Source organism: Lontra canadensis, unplaced genomic scaffold (genome assembly GCF_010015895.1).
Source record: "Lontra canadensis isolate GAN:19392208 unplaced genomic scaffold, GSC_riverotter_1.0 scaffold103, whole genome shotgun sequence".
NCBI classification, from domain to species: Eukaryota; Metazoa; Chordata; class Mammalia; order Carnivora; family Mustelidae; genus Lontra; species Lontra canadensis.
Window position 1 is genome coordinate 1,416,358 of NW_022631097.1, and position 22,900 is coordinate 1,439,257.

General features: G+C 40.4%; 1 pseudogene; it reads right to left on the reverse strand.

Annotated features, from left to right (window-relative positions):
• Positions 1–8,559: 8,559 nt before the first annotated feature.
• On the reverse strand, positions 8,560–22,352 carry LOC116855486 (annotated as a pseudogene).
• Between the last annotated feature and the right edge of the window lie 548 nt (positions 22,353–22,900).

Genomic DNA, 22,900 nt, shown 5'->3' on the forward strand with positions numbered 1-22,900 from the left:
CAGATTTTAAATGAACATTTCTTAATCAATGGACATTATCAAGAAAATGAAAGTCTCCCAATCTACCAAATGGGAGAACATATTTGGAAACAGGCTACATAACAAGGGCTTAATATATAAAGATCCCCTATGCCTCAACAAGATACAAACTAACCAATTCAAAAATGGGCAAAAAACTTGAAAGAAGATTTCTCCAAAGATGATGTGCAAATGTCCAATAAGTATATGAAAACATGTTCTACATCACCAGTCATTAAGGAAATGCAGATCAAAACCGCAAGAGACACCAGTTCACGTATATAAAAATGCTTACAATCCTTTTTGGAGGATATGGAAAATTGGAAGCCTTTTACCTTGCTGGTGTGAATGTAAAATGTTGTAGCCACTCTGGAAAACAGTTTGGTAGTTCCTCAAAAAGTTAAAAATAGACTTATCACATCATCCAGCAATTCTACTCCTAGGGATATACCTAAAAGAACTGAAAATGGGAACTCAAGCAGATCCTTGTACATGAATGTTCAAAGCATTTTCACAATTACCAAAAGGTGGAAACAACCCAAGTGCCCATTACAGATGAACCGATAAACTGTAGTTTAAACAATGGTATATTATTCAGCCATAATAAGGAATGAAATTCAGATACTTACTACACTAGCAATAAGCCTTGAAAATATGCCGAGTGAAAGAATCCAGACAGAAAAAGACAAATGTTATATGATTCAGCTTCTATGAAGTACTTAGGACTGGAAAATTCATAGAAACAGTAAGTAGAATGGTGGTTGCCAGAGGTTGTGGGGAGAGGAGAGAGGGAGTCAATGTTTAATGGTCACTGGGTTACTGTTCTGGGAGATGAAAATGTTTTGAAACTAGATAGTGGTAATGGTTGTATGACACTGTGATTGTACTTAATGCCACTTGCTGAATCATACACTTAAAAGTAGTTAAAATAGCCATTTTTATGCTATATACATATTTACCACAATTTTTAAAAGTTTGTAATATTCCAAAAGCCACTGAGTAGGTGAATTGTTGGGAATATAAATTACATCTCGATAAAGTTGTTTAAAAGGAAAAAAAGATGTGAAAGAAGAGGTTGGGTAAAACAAAAGTTTGCCCTCACTGGGCTTTGTAAATGTATGATCTGTGTTACCTGGGTATGTGGTGGGAGTGAGGGTGGGTGGTGGCTACATGTTGGCCCCATTGTGCAAAGCAGGCATGGTGTGTATCCTTGGGGATTTTTCTGTTCCTAGAGCTGTTTTTACTTTTGGAGATACTGCTGAGTTAGGCAGAATTTTCTACATCAATTTGTATTTTGCTTGATATTCACTTTCTTACAAAAATGAACAATCAGGACAAAGAAAACAAAAGGTCTACTCTTCATTTCATCCTGAAGCAAAACAAGATTAGTTTCCAATTTTTTTTTAATAGAAAGCAATGCAGGTCCCTTATAACCTCTTCTTCCATAAAAGAGCTTAAGGTGTTCAAAAGAAAAGTGATTTTCTCAAAGGGCAAGAGACTACCTGTGAGGAGTTTGTGTCAAAGTCAATGGCATCTTGGCATGGGTTCAGGCACATATCCATGCCCTCATCCCAATAATTATCCCCCTTATCAGAATGTGCTTTGCATACCACCTGCAGCAGAATTTCCTAGGATGTAATTCTGGGGGTGACATCAACAGTAGCATTTTTAACAGCACCCCCATTCATTTTTAGGTATAGCTGAGAGCCTCTGGTATGAATTCTTTTGCTTTCCATCTATATTAAGAGATTGCAGGCTTGACTCTAAAGAAGTGACTTGATGAAGTGACATTGGAAGTCTCCACTAGAAGTAAAAACTTGCCATGATGAGCCCTGGCTGCAATGCTCTTCCTTTGCCCATATGCTTTGCTCATGTATGGTGAGTCCTGGTTCCTAATTTGATCTAATTGAATAACTTGAGGTGGCTGAAGCCCCGCTGTGCCTAGGTTTTCTGGATTGGGGCCAGACTATATTCTCCACATCTCCAGCCTCAGCTTAGACCATCTCTTGTTTCCTACCACGACTTGCGTATTCCTAGAATGGAATTTCCAAACTCTGACCTGTAGTTGAGTAGAGTTTAAAAAGACAAACAAAATCTTTACCTTTCCCTAGTGCCCAGCTCTGGGATGTGGTCAATTATTTTAACAATGTGACTAAGGCTTTGGTTTAGTCCCCTACTCTTGGGATGGATCCTCTAGATACCAAATCAGGGCTGGACACAGACCAGCACAGCTGAACGTGTGCCTCACAGAATGCTACCCAGTTCTAGGCCCTTCTTACTGTTGGCAAATTGCACTTTTACCAGAAACTTCAGTCAATGTATTCTCGTTAAAAAGACTATTGTTTTATGTGGTGTTTTCGGTTGTATAAATCTTTCTGATTCAACTCTCAAATAGAAATGAAGGCCTTGGCCTTGGAAGAGTCCTCTGAAAAGTAGTCATGAATCCCTCCATTGCTTCCTTGGGCAGCTCTGAGGATAAGAAATAATAACACAGTTGTAGCTGACAGTTATGGAGAAACTTAATTCTGTCTGGCATTGTGCTAAGCATCTTAGGTCCACTTCATTTAATCCTTAGCAATCGTCAAGAAGATGCTGTTAGCTTCATCCTTCACAGGTGAAGAGACATACAGGGCTCAGAATGTGCAAGTGAAGCTGGGATTCAACAATAGGTGTGTTAGAGTCTGAAGGCTCACTTTTTTTTTTTTTTTAAGATTTTGTTTATTTGAGAGAGTGAGTGAGTAAGAGAGCACAAGCAGAGGGAGAGGGAGAAGGAGACTCCCTGCTGATCATGGAGCCCCACATGGGGCTAGATCCTGGGACTCCAGGATCATGACCTGAGCTGATCAGGTCACCTGATCTGAGCCACCTAGCTGCCCCTGAAGGGTTACTTCTAACTACCCTCCTGAACCGCTGTTCTCTAGGAAGTCAGTTGTTAGATTGAACGGAACTGGGTCCCTTGATTCCTTCTTTGGGTTCTGGTGACAATCCATTCTCTTGTTGGATAGCTCTTCAGGTACCTTTTTCCTGTGAATTTTCTTCTTCTTCCCTAGGCTAAATATCCCCAGGCCTTCCAAGATTCCTCAAACGCCAGAAAGATCAATCCCTTTTGTCATTCTGGTTGCCCAAATCCACACCACCTGTATGCTGCTTGAAGCTGGGTCCCCAGCCCAAGGTTGCACTCTGGGGAGCTGGGATGCAGGGCAGAGAGCCCTGGGAATCTAAAAGCTAAATTTCTGTAAGCAAACTTTAGTGTTTGGGGGAGGGACAATGTGGACTAAAGTCATAGGCATGACGCAAATGGAGTTTATAAAAACAAAACAAAATTTTGTTTTTCTTTACATGCTGTGCTTTGTACTTGTGCACCTTTGTTATGAACTAAGTACAGGGGCTTACATTTGTTCTTAATAAATTTCATTCTAATAGTTCAGCACAATGTTCCAATTTATCTTAGTGTTTTTTAAAATCCAATTCTGTTATTCTATATAGTCTCTTTGTTTCTAACTTCTGGTATGTGTAGCATTGAATAGTGAAAAGAACATAGTTTAAGGACATACTAACTGGGGCTCAAGTTCTAGTTCTTCCACTTACTAGCTATGTAACCTTGGACAATCATGGTACTTAATCTTGCAAAATCTTTCTGTAATATCTGGAGAATTGTTTAGAAATAATTCTGTTCTTTAAGAGAAAAATGAATAGGTCCACATCCCAAAGTCTCAGGGAAGCAGTACTATAGAAGGACTGTAATTTAGGAAGCAGAAAGCTAAGCAGCTTGAGAGTAATCTATCCAGAGAGCAAAGTGTGACCAGAGCGGATGGGTCATACAAGAAGGGAGCCATAAACTGTGTTTTGGAGGAGAGAGACACTGCACCCAGGACAATGGAAGATCCTGGAACAGGCCTCACCATGGCCTGAGTGAAATAGCTATCACTTCCATCTGTCAAATTTACTGTCACTTTCATTACACGCACATCAGGCAACTGTCTGACCACAGCAATAAGCTGGCCTCTCGAGAGTATTAATAGGGGTCAGGAGCATCCTGATTACCAGGAGAGAACATTGCCCAGTGAACTGGTCTGTGGAGCACACACTTTAGTCTCCTGCAAGCTTCTCCTGAGCTGAGCTGCTCTTCCAGTGGAGGGAAAGGGGAGCATAGGTAGAGAGCTCGGCTGATGTAGTGAAAACTTTTCTAAGAACACTGCAGCTCCATTTTTCTTGTGATTTCATGAAATCTCTTCTAATCTCTTTACCAACATTAGGTTTCTATTTTCCTTACGTAGTTCTTTATGTACTTTCAGTCTAAAAATGTTTCTCCTTAACACAGGAGATGAACTCATATTAGAACATAATATATTTCACTTTCTGTATGCTTTCTATTAATATCCTACCACCAGCCACAAAAGACAGTAAGCAATAAGCAGAAGATTTACCTTTATTGTCCTCTGTATTGTATTTTAGCTTGTTTGCAGCCATAATTTTAGATTCTACCTATTATTTCACATCACTCTTACATATGTTAGAACCTTGAAAATCTCACCTCATCAGAGAGTGTTATATATAATTGTATTTATTTCTCTTTTTAAGCCTCAATCATATAAATTACAATTGTAGCAAGAACTGTTTTAGTATTTTTGCACCATTTAGAAATATCTCATCTTTTAGTATCTCAGCTGAAATCAAATTAGTCTGCCTTTCTTACACCTAAGGCAAATGTCAAACCACTTATCCCTTCCTGCCTTGGCTGGGTAAAATGAACAATGGAAATTCTAAAATTACATGAACACTTTCTTCAAGGTTATAATCATTTCTTTAAGAGAATCCGCTCTTGTTCTACTATGGACCTTAAAGCCATTGTCATAGTGATAGTGATAGTGATAAGATTATATTCCTCTTCACTCAGTAGTGTGCATGTTATGAGTACTTACCATGTGTCAGCCAATCTGCCAGGTGGAATATAAAAATGACCAAGATATGGTTCCTATTTTCCACAATCTTGCATTCTAAACAATTGTAGTAATAATAATGAAAGCAATAATGTAGTAATAATGAAAGCAAACTATTACATGCCAGGTACTCTTTTAGGTACTCTATATGCTCTAACTCATGTAAGTCTCAGTGATTTGAGGTAGGTATTATTATTATTCCCATTAGAGGGTTGGGGAAATGGGCACAGCAGTTAATTTACCCTACAAAGTTCATGCATCTGAACGGAATGACCTAATTTAACAGTCTAACTCAGAAGCCCTGTTCTTCTCTCTACATCATACTGCCCATCTACACACCTCATTAAAATTTCAGATGCACTTTTTATAACTTCTGCTCTGTGTATTTGCATGTACTTCCCTGCATCCTTGAGTATCAATTCTAATGATCCTATTTTTTGTTTGATTTATGTGACTTATGGATATTTTAACTCTGTTGTTTCTTTTCAGTATCATCCCTGCCCTTGGATCTATTTGTCTATTTTTATTTCTGATTTATTTTTTCCTTCTGTATTGATCTGTATATTTTCTTATACTTTATTTGTCTAATTTCCAATTATTTTTCTCTTTCTCTCTTTAGTTTTTCCTCATATTATTCTTTTTCTATGTCTGTTTACCTGTGTAAACAGGTACCACCCCCAATACTCATGTATTTTAGTGAGTTTTTCTCTCAGGATAAAATATTGACATAAAAAAGAGAAGTGATTTGACACAGAGTTTAAATGGACAGGAAAAAAACAAATAATTTAAAGAATAAGAACTAAAAACAGCTAGTACAAAATAAAAAAACAGTTGAAATTGTTTTGACATATCTTCAGACTCACTGATTCTTTCTTCAACCATGCCTACTCTACTGATAAGACCATCAAAGGCATTCTTAATTTCTATTACAATGCTTTTTCTTTAATTTCTAGTATTTCCCTTTGTACTTTCTTAGTGTTTCCAGCTCCTTGTTTACTTTATCCATGTGTTTTTAAATATTGTTGGCTTTTCCATTAGAGCCCGTACCACGTTAATTATAGTTATTTTAAATTCCCAGTCTGATAATTCCAACATCTCTACCATATGAGTCTGGTTCTGATACTTGTTTTATCTCTTTAAACTGTTTTTGGCTTTGAGTATGCCTTGTAATTTTTTGTTGAAGCTAGAAATGATGTTCCAGGTAATAGGAATTGAGGTAAATAGGTTTTTTGTGTGAGGTTTTATGTTTATCTGGCTAGGAGTTATGTTGTATTTACTGTTCGCTGAAGCTGTAGGTGTCAGCTTCTAACATCCTCTAACATCCTTGTTTTTGTCTTCCCTGTTATCCTTGGATTTCCATAGAATCCTTCTTAAATAGGATCTGAGCTCTGCTTCTTTTTCAGATATAATTCCTTATTATTATACAGGTGCTCTATCTGTAAGGGTGGTGAGGTGTGGGGGAGGGTAAGTCCTTCACTGTATTATGATCAGATCTCAACCTGTTAGTGAGCCCTGGGCTGTGACCTTCATAGGTGCTTCTCAGCTCTCTCCTCCCATAGATGAGACAGAAAGGCTAAAGGGGGCTAGAGTTTGGCATTTCCCTTCACCCACATTGGCTGAGCTGTGCCATAACCCAAGTTGGTTAGGCTCTTGTGAAAGTTTCCCTTGAAGGCAGTTGTGTTTCAAAATAGTTACTTTTATCCTCCCTCTGTGGGAAGTTTGAGGGGATTGTCCTTCAGGCTGCATGCTGAGAACCTGACAGAGCTCCTGCACATAAAACCCATGAAAGTGTGGAGCATCCCCTAAGATTGGACCCAGAGTTTTTAACTCCTAAGTACTTAAGATTTTTAACCCTTAAGTATTTGATCTACACTGAACCTTCAGAATTCATCAGTTTTAGTTAAGTGTTCCTATCAATTAGTGAGTTTCCACTGTGGACTTCTGCAGCTGGTGAGATATGGTCCTCTGTATCTTTCACATTTTCAGAATAGTGGTTTGCCCGATCTCAATTCTCTGATGGCTCAAGGAAGAATTGTGATTTTGTTTGTTCAGCTTGTTTCTTGTTGTGACAAAATTGCATTTTCAAATAACCTAATAGGCCTTGGAAAAGTCTCATGGAATAATTTTTAGATTAAAAAAAAAAAGCCAGATTCGAAGCTGAATGTGGTAGGACAAATCAGGAGGCTTTGAAACAGAATTTTTCTCTCACAATTATTCTTTTGCCCATCTGGTTTCTGCCCATTCGCTCGATGGCATTCAAGGATTGGAGGAAGGGAAGAACATACTGCCTCCTAAAATAAGGACATTTGAAGCACTGAATGGATTAAATTGGTATTGAGCACAACAGTCTGAAATCAAAGAGCTTTTTATTTTAGAGATTTAAGAGAGAACTCTGGAGAGAAGAAGGGAGAGGTTGTTTATTTTGTTTATTTATTTAATTTTTAAAAAAGATTATTTACTTGAGAGAGAGCATGCAGGAGTAGGGTGAAGAACAGAGGGAGAGAGGCTTCAAGCAGACTCCCTACTGTGTGTGGAGCAGGCTTCATTCCATGACCCATGAGATCACAACCTGAGGTGAAACCGAGTCTGATTCTTAACCAACAGAGCCACCCCTGTTTGTTTTAAAGGAGCTTAAGGACTGTTCACCTTTATCTCCTCCTTGGGGGAAAACAATGAGAGAAGAGGAATGAAAATCCCCCAGGAAAAGATTGTTATTTGAACAATATTGCTTCTCTGAAATGACACCACCTTGTGAGGGCCCATCACCCAACATGGGGTGGTCAGTTAGGTATATGTCTAGGCAGAGGGAAATTTGAGACTGTGCTCACTAGTTCCTCACAGCTTACACTGTTTTTGGGGAGAAGAGCCTCCCTGTGTTTAGTGGCAGAGGTGTCCTGGGGATGTGAGAAATGAGCACAGGGTAAAGACTGCAGGATTTTGCCCATGCTGAGACTGATATGAATGACAGGTGCCCAAAGGCCAGGCCAGGCCAGTTGCATCAAAATGGCTGAAGCAGGGACTGAGACCAGCAGGGACAAGTGGATGGAGACAACTCAACAAGGCCAGAGATGATTAGGAGCGGCACATTGTAAGATTCTCCTTCCAGTCTCTGTGAGTGGTGGGGATTTGAACTGTTTACCAGAAATCATTTGCTCTTCTTCTGGTGAGGGCTATAGTTCCTGGACTTCCTTCCAGTCAGATGTGGCTGGCAGGTGACTAGAATGTGAACACCACTGGTATTTGCATTTCCAGATCCAGGCTTTTTAGAAACAAGTGTCCCTGCCATATACATGTTCTACTCACACCGAATTAAATAGAGATAATAAGGTCCTATAGAAAGACAGAGACTTCTTCCCTGAATTATCTTGTGAAAAATATCCCCTGCCAAGCTAGAATGGGCTTGCTCTGAGCAAGAAATAAACTTTAGTCACACATATACAGAGTGAATTTATTGTAGCTGCTTGCCTTGGTCTAGATCTCCACCTAGATACCACCCCAGGGAGAAGCAAAAGGGGAAGCAAAATAATTGAGGGAATTTTGAACTTTTTTTTGAAGGACAATTTTTATTATTTTCATATACAGAAAACTCAACAATGTATATTTAACCCAGTTTGGTGACAAGTTCTTTTGCCTTTACCTTTTCACTTGATCTTAGCCAAAAGGCCGAGAAGCGATTGCCTTTACCTTTTCCAGCTTGGTAATGGGAGCCACAGATTTTGGACCCACAATGTTTCCCCCCAATGAAGGATCTCATCAAATCTGTCATTGTAATTGTTCTCCTGGTAGCTTTGAGGAGCTTAGCCAGAACCCCTTCATTTTCTGAATTAACCTGTGTGCAGGTGACCTGTGTGGTTCAGCAACTCTGTGGACCAGATGCTCCAGATTGGCCTTCCCCTTGAAAATACAGTAGGGAACCCCATCTTATGACAAAGAGCAGGCAAGAAAGCAACCAGCTTGAGGGGATTCATGACATGTACAGTCACCACCAGTATGGACTTCTTGTTTTCCACCAAGATGGTGGCAGTGTTAACCCACTCTCAAAGGACAGTGGTGAAACAGTGCTCTCAGTGAGGGAATTCCCTTTGCCAGGCTGTTTTCTTCACAACCCAGGCCAATAATCTCTGCTTTCTCTGGTCTGTACTTCCAGGCCCGCTTAAGCAGCTGAGTAGCTCTTTGGTTGTCCAAGGCCTGGGTAAACTAGTTAACTACAGGAGTACTTCCAGCCGCTTATAAAGGATAGCCCTTTGCCACTGCAACTGAGTGTAGTGGGACCATATGATAAAGTCAGAGAAGTCCCTTTTGGGCTGGATGCCCTGCCCAGTACTAAAATTTTGGAACTTTTTCTCAAACAGGGGATTTGCCACCTTCTTGGCTTCTTGCTTCTTCATGACAGCCTCATGCTAGGGCGACATATTTTGAACTTTTTAACTGAGAATATGCCCTGACTTTATTGAGTAAATTTCTGAGACAGCAACTCAACAAAAAACCAAAAACCTAATTAAAAATGTGCAAAGGACTTGAATAGACATTTCTCCAAAGAAGATATACAAATGGCCAATAACCACATGAAAAGATGCTCAACATCAATAATCTAATTTAGAGAAATATAAGTCAAAACCACAGTATGAAACAACTTCACACACATTAGGATGCTGTTATTACACAATCAGAAAATAATAAGTATTGAAGAGGATGTGGAAAAATTGGAACCCTGTGTATTGCTGCTAGGAATATAAAATAAAATAGCTTCTGTGGAAAGTAGTATGGCAATTTTAAAAATTAAGCATTAAATTCCCATATAGTTCAGTAGTTCCACTTTCACCAAAAGAAATGAAAAGAGAGAGTAGAACAGATATTTGTATACCCATGTTCACAGCAATATTACTCACAATAGCCAAAATGTGGAAGAAACTTAAGAGTCCATCAACAGAGGAATGAATAAACAAAATGTGGTACCTGCACACAATGGAATAATATTCAGTATTAAAAAGGAGGGGATGGAGGGGGTCAGGATGGTGGAGGAGTGGGGGACTCCATTTCAACCTGTCCCTTGAGTTTAGCTAGATATCTACCAAGCCACGTTGAACACCCATGAAATCAGTCTAAGATATAAGATATATGTCTGGATCTCAAAGGGGGCAGAAGATCATCAGTCAAGAGGTACGAAGGATGGTGTTGTGATTGCATGGACAGATGTCAGAGGATAAACAGAAGTGGGAGGAAGCCACCAGAAGCCAGCCATTGGAAAGTAATACCCTAGTGCAAATGTGCCCTGTACCTGGGGACCAGCAATAGCTTGGAGAGTGGTGGTGGCAGGCTGGGCAGGGACTGATAACAGTGCTCAAAGAGAACAGAGGGACTTAAGGGGCAAATTCTGGGACCCAGCTGCCACAGGTGCAGACCTAAGCCCATGGACCAAGGAGCTGTATGTGCCCGCACCTATGCCAGAGAGGAACTGGTGGGGACCTGTGCCCTCAGACCCAGGGCTGGCCACCCATCAGGGCCCGGCCTGCCCAGACCAGGATTGATCAAGGTTTTGGTGGCATGGGGTTGGGGAGGGGGGCAGAGATAGCAGGGGCACTCACTACTTGTGGGAGGCTGCGGTTCAGCAGCACTTACAGAGAAGGAGTGCTCTGGAGGATTCAGAGAGGAGTGGGCTGTGGCTTCTCTCTAAGGTGAAGGTTGGGGTATGGACAGTTTACTTTGCTCTGACCCTCTGAAAAGGTGTGAAAAGCTGCCAGAGAACAAAAGCCACCAGAGAACAAAAGCCCCCAAACCCGGTTTCCATGGAGCCCAGCCCCTTGTTAAGAGGCAGGGCAAATCTGCCCAAGCAGGATTGACTGAAGAAGAATGCAGCAGGATCCTCCCCAGAAGACAAACTGGAAGAACAAGGGACAACAAACCCAGGGTCCCAAAGAACTGTAAAATCCCAACACCAGGGAAAAATAGTATATTAAGCTCCTGGTATTGTCTCACAGCCTGTGTATTTCTTGGATACAACTTATCTCTCTCTCTCTTTTTTGATTCTTATGTTTCTTCTTTTTTTAACCTACTTATCATTTCAACTAGGTGTTTAATACAACATATTCCATAGTGACTTTTTAACTTGAACTTTTTCACACATATTTTTTCTTTTTATATATATGGATATAAGCTTCAATGTAGTCCTTTTTTCCTTATTCAATACTACATATATATGTATATATATATACATATATATGTATATATATATATATTTTTTTTTTTTAAATTTCCCTGTATCTCTAACAAAGAGAACAAAATACACCCAAGAAGAACTGGAACACACTACTTGCCCACACTTAGAGATTATAGCCACCTTCCCTTCACCACCCTAGTCCCCTTTTTTTTGGTATATGGGTCTTTTTGTTTGTTTTCATTTTTGTACTATATAAATCTTATTCTTGGGTTTCATTTTGGCCAGGTTGTGGGGTTTTGGGCTTGTTTGTTTGGTGGTAGCTTCTGATTGTTCTAAACTTACCCAGGGATTGTGGTTGATATTTTTGGCTGTACATCCCCTCAACCACAACTCAATAGAATGACTAGGAGGGGGACCTCCCAACAGAGAAAAGACCCAGAGACAATGGCCTCTCCCACAGACCTAATGGATATGGATATAAGCAAGATGTCAGAAAAAGACTTCAGGGTAACAGTTATGAAGACAATAGCTAGGCTGGAGAAAACCATTAAAGGCAATATAGACTCTCTAAGGGAAGAAATGAGAGCTAATCAGGATGAACTTAAAAATGCTATAAATGAGATGCAGTGTAAGCTTGAGTCTCTAACAAGGGTGGAGAGATAGAGAGGACTAGATTTGAGCAAACTGTAGCTGAGAACTTCCCCAATCTGGGAAATGAAACAAGCATTCATGTCCTAGAGGTGGAGGTGACCCCTCCCAAGATCAATGAGAACAGACCATCCCCTGACATGTAATTGTAAAACTCACAAATCTCAGAACCAAGGCAACCATCTTAAGGGCAGTTAGGGGAAGAGATTCTTTACATACAGAGAGAAGAACATCAGAATAACCTCAGACCTGTCCACAGAGATCTGGCAAGCCAGAAAGGGCTGGCAAGACATATTCAGAGTACTAAATGAGAAGAATATGCAGCCAAGAATACTTTATCCAGCAAGGCTGTCACTCAGAATGGATGGAGAGATAGAGAGTTTCCAGGACCAGCAGAAACTGAATATGTGACCACTAAGCCAGCTCTGCCAGAAATATTAAGGGTGGTTCTATCAAAGGAGAAATACCCCTAGAGTGATATACAACAGAAATTTACAGAGACAATCTATAGAAACAAGGACATCACAGGCAACATGATGACAATAAAATCATATCTTTCAATAATCACTCTCAGTGTGAATGGCCTAAATGCTCCAATGAAATGGCACGGGATTGCAGATTGGATAAAAGGCAGGACTCATCCATATGCTGTCTACACAAGACTCATTTTGAACTTAAATATACATTCAGACCGAAAGTGAAGGGATGGAAAACCATTTCTCATGCCGATGGACCGCAAAAGAAAGCTGGGATAGGAATTCTTTTATCAGACAAATTAGATTTTAAGATAAAGACTGCAGTTTGAGATACAGAAGGAAACTATATCATTTTTAAAGGGTCTATCCAACAAGAGGATCTAACAATTGTAAGTATCTATGCCCCCAACCTGGGAGCAGCCAACTACATAAGCCAACTGTTAAGCAAAATAGACATATTGATAATAATACATTAATAGTAAGAGACTTCAACATTCCACTCTCAGCAATAGACCATCTAATCAGAAAATCAACAATGAAACAAGAGCTTTGAATGACACACCGGACTAGTTGGACCTCACAGATATATACAGAACATTCCACCATAAAACAACAGAATACTCATTCTTCTCAAGTGCAGAAGGAACTTTCTCCAGAATAGCTCACATACTGGGTCACAAATCAGGTCTCCACCAATACCAAAAGACTGAGATTATTCACTGCATATTCTTAGACCACAATGATTTGAAACTGGAATTCAATCACAAGAAAAAATTTGGGAGAAATTCAAACACTTGGAAGCTCAAGACCAGCCTGCTTGAGAATGTTTGGGTCAACCAGGAAATCAAAGAAGAACTTAAACAATTCATGGAAACCAATGGGAATGAAAACACATTGGTCCAAAACCTATGGGATACTGCAAAGTTGGTCCTAAGGAGGAAATACATAGCCACCCAAACCTCACTCAAAAAAAAAAAAAAAAAAAAGAAAAGAAAAGAAAAGAAAAATCCTGAATTCACCAACTAATTTTACACCTTAAAGAACTGGAGAAAAAAACAACAAATAATGCATAAGCAATGCACAAGAAGAGAAATAATTAAGATTAGAGCAGAGATCAATGCATCAGAAGCTAGAAAAAATATAGTAGAACAGATAACAAAACTAGAAGCTGGTTCTTCAAAAGAATTAATAAGATTGACAAACCACTGGCCAGACTTATCCAAAAGAAGAAAAAGGGCCCAAATTAATAAAATTGTGAATGAAAGGGGAGAGCTCTTGAATAACACCAGGAAAATAGAAACAATTATTAGAAATTATTATTAACAACTATATGCCAATAAATTAAGCAACATGGAAGAAATGGATGCCTTCCTGGAACCCTATAAACTACCAATTCCTGAAACAGGAAGAAATTGATAACCTGAGTAGACCAATAGCCAGTAACAAGATTGAAGCAGTGATCAAAAACTCCAAAAAACAAGAGTCCAGGACCTGATGGGTTACTAGGGGAATTCTACCAGAAATTCAAAGAAGAAATAATACTTATTCTCCTGAAGCTCTTTCAAAAAACAGAAAGAGAAGGAAAACTTCCAGACTCATTCTATGAGGCCAGCATTACCTTGACCCCCAAACCAGGCAAAGACCCCCACCAAAAAGGAGAATTTTAGAAAAATATTCCTTATGAATATGGATGCCAAAATTCTCAACAAGATCCTAGGTAATAGGATCCAACAGTACTTTAAAAAGATTATGCATCATGACCAGGTGGTATTTATCCCTGGGATGCAAGGATGGCTCAACATTCGCAAATCAATCAATGTGATAGAACATTAATAAGAGGAGCAAGAAGAACTATATGGTCCTCTCAATTGATGCAGAAAAAGCATTTGACAAAATACAGCATCCTTTCTTCATTAAAACTCTTCAGAGTATAGGGATAGAGGGAATATTCCCCAATTTCATGAAATGCCCACAGTGAATATCATTCTCAATGGGAAAAGCTGGGAGCACACAACAAGGATGTCCACTATTACCAGTATTGTACAACATAGTACTAGAAACCCTAGCCACAGACAACAAAAAGAAATTAAAGGTATTCAAATCGGCAAAGAAGAACTTAAGCTCTCCCTCTTTGCAGATAACATGATACTTTATGTGGAAAACCTAAAGGCTCTGCCCCTAAATTACTGGAACTCACACAACAGTTCAGTAATGTGGCAGGATACAAAATCAATGCACAGAAATCAGTTGCTTTTCTAGACACTAACAGTGTAACTGTAGAAAGAGAAATTAGGGAATCAATTCCACTTAAAATAGCGCCAAAAACAATAAGATATTTAGGAATAACCAAAAAACAATAAGATATTTAGGAATAAACCTAACCAAAGAGGTAAAGGATCTATACTCTAGAAACTACAGAACACTTATGAAAGAAAATGAGGAAGACACAAAGAGATGGAAAAAGTCCATGCTCATGGATTGGAAGAGTAAATATTGTTAAAATGGTATGCTTTCTGGAGCAATCTACACTTTCAATGCAATCAAAATACCAGTGACATTTTTCACAGAGCTGAAACAAACAATCCTAAAATTTGTATGGAACCAGAAAAGACCCTGAATCACCAAGGAAATGTTGAAAAAGACATGAACAGACACTTCTCCAAAGAAGACATACAGATGGCTAACAGACACATGAAAAAAATGTTCATTAGTCATTAGGGAAATTCAAAACCACATTGAGATACCACCCTGCACCAGTTAGAATGGCAAAAATTGACAAGGGAAAAACAACAAATGTTGGAAATGTTGTGGAGAAGTGGGAACCCCCTTACACTGTTGGTGAGAATGCAAGTTGATATAATAGCCATTTTGAAAAACAGTGTAAAGGTTCCTCAAAAAGTTAAAAATAGAGTTACCCTATGACCCAGCAATTGCAATACTGGGCATTTACCCCAAACCTGCACCCCAATGTTCATAGCAGCAATATCCACAATAGTCAAACTGTGGAAAGAGCTGAGATGCCCTTCAACAGACAAATGAATAAAGAAGATGTGGTCCATATATACAATGGAATATTACTCAACCATCAGAAGGAATGGATACCCAACTTTTGCATCAACATGGATGGAACTGGAGGAAATTATGCTAAATAAAATAAGTCAAACAGAGAGTCAGTTATCATATGGTTTCACTTATTTGTGGAACATAAGGAATAGCATGGAGGACATTAGGAGAAGGAAGGGAAACATGAAGGCAGAGAAATCAGGGTGGAGACAAACCATGAGAGACTGTGGACTCCAGGAAACAAACTGAGGGTTTTAGGGGGAAGAGGGAAGAGGGGAAAAGGGGATGGGTTAGCCCAGTGATGAGTATTAAGGAGGGCACGTATTGCATGGAGCACTGGGTGTTATACACAAACAAGAGATCATGGAACACTACATCAAAGACTAATGATATACTGCAGGTGACTAACAAAAAGAAATATGAACACTTGATATACCATAAAAAATAATAAATAAATAAATAAATAAATAAATAGGAAATTCTGTCGTATGTACAACATGGGTGAAACTTGCAGGTATTATGATGAATGAAATAAGCCCACCATAAAAGGGCAAATATTGTATGTTTCCTCTTAGTTGACGTTCCTAAAGTAGTCTACCTATGATGAGACATAGGTAGAATGTTAGTTGCCAGGAGTTACAGGGAAGGGAAAAGGAGAGTTAGTGTTTAATGGGTATGTACTTTCAGTTAAGAAAGATAAAAGAGTTCTGGAGATAGGTGGTGATGATAGTTGCACAATGATGTGAATGAACTTGATGCTACAGAATTGTACTTAATATGGACTGTGGGAATGTTAAAGTCACTGTCTTAGGGCCACTGTCACCACTGATACACTTAAACCTGTTGCATTAACTTGATGTGAACTTCTTAGAAGGAAAAATAAACATCCACAGAGATTTAAAAAGAAACAGAAATGCTATAAAATTGTAGTAGTAGTTGTCTCTGGATTGTGAGTGTGTAGATGCAGTTTTTAATTTCTATTTATTTTCTAAGGCATCCATGATGAGCATGTCTCACTTCCACAACAACTTTAAGAAGCAAAAATGGAATTAAGTCAATCAAGATTGCCTCTTCTATTACTTGTCAATTTGGAAGATCTGTGGAAAATATTTCTGTCCCAGAGCATGCAAGAATGTTAATATTCCCACGTGATATAATGGGGGAAGACTAGGCACCAAGGACACAAAGACACACAAGATGCAGTCCTTGTTTTCAGGCAGAGAGACCTGTAAATAAAAAACTTCTGCACAGCCGAGGGAGAAGTGGGTGTAGCCAGGCACATAGAAAGTTGAAGCGTTTACTCTCTGGCTCAGGGAAGCTCCTTCAGACCAGTTCTTCTCTGATCTAGGCTAGGGCATATGTAACAAGCCGCTGGGGGTGCTGGTCCCTGGACCACAATTTGAATAGCCAGGATGTGCACCTGATGGCTCATCTTCTATGTTCAGCCTTCTTTGGTCACTGGGGTTCCTTCAGGATCTCATATTGTCTTGTATTTGGACTCTTCTCTCACCTAGCCCTGTTCCACTGATGACTCAATTAGGCAGTCTTTCTGGCTTTGATTTCATTTTCTCCACCAACATGCTGCTTGTCAGGTCACTTCCCTCAGCAAGCAATGGCCTCTTTTGTCTTGCCAAGGGTCCCACCCCTCCTGCTCCCTACATACTTTTTCAGGAGGGACAAGACCAGAGTAGGTACTCACACAGGGTGTGCCCAGAGGACCACAGATCATGCAAAGGCAACCTGGGTGGTCAGCATCTACTTCCTGGAGGAGGTACTATTTTATCTACTGCAGGTCTGAGGGAGAAGAGGCATGGAGACACAAAATAGCATGTACTGTGGGTATAGTGAGTACAGTGCTGTGATGCAGTGGGACTACAAAGGGAAGGGGGCGAGTGTAGGGGTTGAGACTTGGGAGGTAGGACTGGGGTCATAGGGGCCTCATCAACCATCTGAGGAGCCTAGACTTCCTCCTTTACGTGACAGGGCTGGGGGAAGTCATGGGAAGGTTTTCGGAAGGGTATGAAAGGGGAAGATGTCTATTTCAGAAAATCATTCTCATGGTAGTGGAGGATAAGATGGAGAAGAAAGTATCTAGAGGCAGGTAGGTTTGTTAGGAGGCTGGATTTGGTGGGAGGGTATGGATAGAAGAGACTGGAAGAAGGTGGAAGTTGGGAGCAGCCTTAGGACATAGTGTTTGGGCCAATCATTTCACTGCTCTTAGCATGGTCTCCCCTCCAGGGCCATGGGAGTTTGCCCTCTGGTATGCAGGTCACCCTTTGAAGGATGCCACTTTGTGTAGTGGGTGATAACATATTGGCAGGTCATAAAATCAACACGGTAGGTTGCAAACAGCATTTCATTTATGTAAAATAGAATAGGCCAGGATGAAATGTAGAGTATTGTTTTTTGATTCAGACACACACACGCACACACACACACACACTCTCTCTCTCTCTTTTAAAGTTTGAAAGCCTCTGCTCTAGAGCTATTGTCTACCAATAAAGTCAAGAGTGGAGGGGCGCTTGGGTAGCTCAGTCAGTTGGGTGTCTGCCTTCAGCTCACGTCTTGATCTCAGGACCCTGGGATTGAATCCTACATCAGGCTCTCTGCTCAGTGGAGAGTCTGCTTCTCCCTTTCTCTCTCTTTCTTACAGCAAGAACCCATTTAAAAGACATGACCTAGCTGATTTTTTAAGAAGTAGTTTACAATGCTAAGGATTTGGATAGAAGGCCATTCCACTGAAATTTATGTTTGTAATTAAGTGACACATGCTTGTGCACACATGTGTGGCACACACACACACATGTGTGTGTGTGTGTGTGTTGTGTCTTTTAGAGGAAATGACTAAGAACACACATGGAGATAGCTACTAATGTGGTAGAGAAGTGGAGCTGATTAGAGCAAACAGGTACGGAGTCTGTGAGCACAGCAGAGAAACTTCTCACTGAAAACATCTAGTTTCTACAACTAGAAAACCTGCCAAGAGCCACTTAAATATTTCCAAGCTCCTGAGAGCTGCCTGGAGAGCCAGCTCCCACCATGCACTAACAATATAACAGTGTATATGGAAGGTCTTTTAGTTACCCTGCCTCCTTTGGAGAAGCAGCACAATGGTGGGGGGTGGGAGGAATGTGCCCACACAAGAAAGCAGAAAACTCACTCCCACTGCCACCATCCATCTAGCTGGATGACCTTGAGAAAGTTACTTCAATTCTCTGAGCCTTGGGTTTCTCATCTTTAATTGTGGGTAATTATAACTGCCCTACCCACCTCTCAGGGTTGTTGTGAAAGAGTATTGCAAGTGGTAAATCACAATAGTAGTGGAAGCTTTTATTATTATTGTTAATGCTAATAACCACCTTCTGAGGCAGGTAGGGCACAAACTCATTTTATAAATGAAGAGAGAGGCTCCGTGATATTGAAGTGATTCGTTCAGTGTCACAAATGTGTGCGGAGGAAGAAAATTAGTCCAGGTCTTCTGATACTTGGTTCAATGCTATCTTCCATATAATATAACCAAAGGAAATATAATTTAGTTGACCTTCAACTGACATTTTATTCGTGGTTGATAATGTAAATGTAATCAAGACCTATAATGATGACATCTTTTTTTTCTCTCCTAAACCTTGATATAAGACTTGGAGCAATGTACTTAAATTCTTCCTATAATAGTTTTTCCATCAAAACTATACATAGTCATGTTCCTTATATTGATACTTACAGCTTAATGCCCAGAAAAAGATGACCAGAAGAAACAGAGAATACACAAACAAAATGATGTAATGGATAGCAGTCATTAATGATCTTATTATTATTAATTTTGTAAACTTTTTTTGACAGGTATTTCTAAAGTCCATGGAAAATGTGATGTCTTAATTATGTCTATCTATCTATCTATCTATCTATCATCTACCCATCTATCTATCATCTATCATCTATCATCTATCTATCCATCCATCCACCTAGTTGAATTTTGCTTCAACTCATGCTGAGTGAAAAAGGGTCTGTTGTTTATGGACTTCCTCTCCAGTTAGACCAACAGGGATTACTCATTTATCTAGGCATAATGCCCGGTACATAGTAGGTTCTCAGTAACTATTTAATGAGTAAATGAATTATTTACTAGAGTTAGGTCTCATTAGCTTCAAAGTCATCAAAAAATATGGATGTGGAGCTAGAAGTCAGAGGCCTTGATTTCATTCTTGGCTCTGCCAGTTATTAGCTGTGAGATCCTGGTTTCATCCTGGTTTCATCATTCAGTCTCTCTAAGCATCCAGTTCTTCTTCTATGAAAGGAAAGTGTTGGACTAGATCAGAGATGACAGGTTTCCATTCAAATGCCAGTTGCAGTCAGCTGATGGTGGCTGCTGGAGGTGCTGGTTGAGAAGGATTCTGAAGCTGTGGTCAGACTCGGGGGACAGATGTCCAGATGGAATAAAGTGTCTTACCTGAGGGCTACATGCAGGGGTGTGCAGGTGAGCATGCCAGGCATTTGCCCTCATTGCACAGAGTCATCTCTAAGACCTTTGAGTTTTGTGAATCTATAACCAGGAAGGGTACTGGACTTGGTAGAAACTGAATTTTGGAATGAGCGTATGTAGCTCTGTATAATTTCTGTTGTTTATGTCAGGAGGGCTTTCCTGGGGTTCTGCAATGCAAGAACAAATAATTATAGAACTGTATATTGGGGAGTAACCAGGGTTTCAGGTGAAGAACTCTCTCTGGAAATCCCCCCAACATCTCCAGGAAGTAAAAAAAAAAAAAAAAAAAAAAGAAAAAAAAAAAAGAGTATGTTACTTAGGAGTTTTATTTCTCCCATTTTGTAAAGACAGAACCTGAGTCATGAAAGGTAGAATTATCTGCCTTAGGTCATTTGTATTTCTAGGCATATATTTAGGTCATGTAACTCACTCATGCCTTCCTTTCTGGCAAAACAAGTCCTAGCTAATTCAGTGCACTGACAAGCCCTGCCTCCTTACCTCACCTGCTTATTTTCCTCCATCCCTTGTGAGCCCTTCACCTTGGTGGTGGTGATGGGCTTGCTGTCACTCCCCTGGAAAGCCTTGTTAATTCCCCACCATGCCTCTGTCACCACCAGGTCTCTCACCTTGGGGAAACTTATTTTTACAGGAGCCCTAGCCGATCAAACCCAACAACCTCCTGACTCTCTCCACTCAGTGTTTCTTTACACATAATAGATGTTTCCTCTATTATGAGGAATAAGTAATAATAATAATAAGTAATTATTAGCCACTTTAAATATTAAACCAATGCTATGGTCCTGGAAAGTGATTTGTCACCTGGAACAGAACCACACTTTAGAATGTACAAATGCTTAAAGATGGCATTCCAGGAAGCAGCAACATTACACAGTAGAAAACATACTAGGCTTAGATCTGAATTTCAATCTTGGTGTTACTATTTATTAGCTATGTGACTTGGTTTCCTCAGGAGTAAAATGGGGACAATAAGAATGGTTGTGAGAAATAAAGGACAGAATTATACAAAGTACCTGCACATCACAGGGTTCCAGTGAGTGCTAGTTTCCTCCTCTGTTAGAAAAAGATAATTATGTCATAAAATAGTACTTCACAATGTCACACACCAAAAAATGCCAAAGTTAAAGATACTCAGAGCACTCATTATATATTGTGTGTGTGTGTGTGTGTGTGTGTGTGTGTGTGTGTACGTGTGTGTGGTTAGCATTTCAAGCTGTACTGATAAACACGCCTCCAGAGTTCTTTGCATCTGGCCAGGACACCAGGGAGAAGGGCAAAAGGGCAACTGCTAAACAGGAAAACCTGTTTTAAATAAGCCATCACAAATCATGTGGTCAACAATGCAGGTCACAGTGGCACTAGTAGGTCTTTTAACTGCTTAAATGCTGCGCTGAGGAGTCATCAAGGGAAAGCATGCAATGTTGTTCCCAGAAATAGGAAGACAGAATGGAGCCCTTGGGTTGGGGTGGCCACCTGAGTCCAGCAGAAGGGCAGTTCTGAAGAGTCAGGCTGCCTTTCTGCTGCAGACCTGTCTGTCCTGGTTCAGGCATGAGGGTCAGCTGTCCTGGGACTGTATTTGGTTGACTCAGAGGTGTTCCTTGAGTGTGAATCCCTCCCATCTGCCTCTGCTCTCATTTCTGCAGGGTGCTTCTTGTCTCTTGGTCCTGTTTTAAGGTGAGGAAGCTAAAGGGTCAGAAGCTAGGGTCAAAATCCTTACGTCCCAATTATACATGCTTTGTTCTCAAAAGCTGACCATCTAACTGAAAGAGATGAAGCTCATCAAACAACAGACAAAATAATTTCTTTGTTTAAGAAAGAATGTAATGAGTGATCACACCTACCAAGGTGCTATAGGCAGGTGCTTCCATAGCTCGATGATGGAAATTAGGTTGGTGTTCTCTGGAGAGCAGTTTGGTGTGTCCATCAAGGATGTAACATCTTCTCACATTTTGATTCAGGGAGTCCACCTTCTGAATCTATCAAAAGATATAACAGAACTTTTGACAAAGATTTTACAGAAAGAACTCATTTTGGTAGTATTCTTTGCTAGTGTACAATGGTGGGTCTCACTGGAGGGCCCATGTGCCCCCAATCCCCAAAAGGTCTGAGGGAGCAAAGTATCCTACTACCCTCATTTTTGTATAGGACTCCAGGGAGACATGGTTCACAGTGATGCTAGGCGGATTTCTGGGACCCCTCCAAGGGGTCTTGGCACCCATTTCTGCATTGTTCCTGGAGGATTTGTAGAGTGGGTGAAAGTGCGTAGACCCATAAATGGTCAATTGGGTCCTTTCTGAAGGCTTATTAGGATCCTGGCACAAATCTGAGCAGGAGCATTGGATGGATGACTGTGGAAATGCTAAGAAGAACTAGATCCTTAACTTTTCCTGCTCGGAGGTGCCTCCCCAAACAAGTCTGCCAGACCATGGCTGGCTTTCACTCTCACCTTCAGCTTGAAGGTAATCTGGACTTGTGGGACCAGCTGTGTCATTACTGGGCATTGAGGGCAAGAAGCCCGGACTACAGGTCAGCAGGTGTGCATTTGACCTCATTCCATCACTCCCTACCTGTGATTTGGATGTGCTGATTAAGGACTCTGGGTCTCAGAAATAATAAGAGTATAATGAAGAGGTTCAGATTTCACTTATTATCTCAGCAAGAATTTGAGTGTATTTTCTGTATGAGGCATCTGTGGGGATGAGGATATGGAATAAAACTCAAGTTGGTCTCTGTTCTCAAAGAGCTCCAAGTTGAGTGGGACAGAGTCACGATTCAGGCACTTTCATTTAAGATACACACTCTGAAGGGTAGGGAAAACAGGAGTGCAGAAGAGAGGTGTCTAAACCAGGCCAGGCAGGGGGATGAGGGTGGGGGGGAGGGTAGAGTTTGCAGGTTGGGGGATGAGATGGAAGGTGGGACAAGCCAGTGGCAGCCAAGGGAAAAGGTCCAGGATAGGTGACAGCCTGTGCTCTAATGCCATGATGAGCACTGGGGACAGAGCATCCAAAGACACCACATATGCCACTGGGGAGGATGGTTCCCAGATCTCTCAAGTCCCTGCTTCCACCACTCTAGGACTTCCGTCAGCATCCCCTACACC